The following is a 468-nucleotide window of genomic DNA, read 5'->3' on the forward strand; positions in this document are numbered from 1 at the left end:
TGCGAGACATCGACATGTGCGCCGCGTGCCGGCAGCGTGCAACGCGGAAACCGGCGCGGCAGCATTTTTATTCACGGGATTCATTCTGGAATTTTGTCTCCGATCCAAAAAATGTTTCATGCCGATGAAGGATAAGGACATCAGAAGAAAGGAATCCAATGAAAACATTTCACGGGGGCAATTATCTCATTCCTCCGGGCCGGCTCCGCCACGTGACGCCCCGGCATAAATTGGCCTCCCCGGCAGCGCCGGCACCTCACTCTTCCCGGAGACTCGCCACACGCGCACACACACACTCTCTCGCCATGATCTGCTTCCTGGTCCACATCCTGGGCATCCTCTCCGGGGCCATCGGCATGATCCTCACCTGGGTGGTCACCTTCCTCCCGCAGTGGCGGCTGGTGGTCCTGGCGGAGAACAACGGCTTCGTGGTGGAGGGCGGCCGCGTGGACGGCGAGTGGCTGAGCC

The sequence above is a fragment of the Nanorana parkeri genome, unplaced genomic scaffold (genome assembly GCF_000935625.1).
Source record: "Nanorana parkeri isolate BGI_ZX_2015 unplaced genomic scaffold, ASM93562v1 scaffold2694, whole genome shotgun sequence".
Taxonomy (NCBI): domain Eukaryota; kingdom Metazoa; phylum Chordata; class Amphibia; order Anura; family Dicroglossidae; genus Nanorana; species Nanorana parkeri.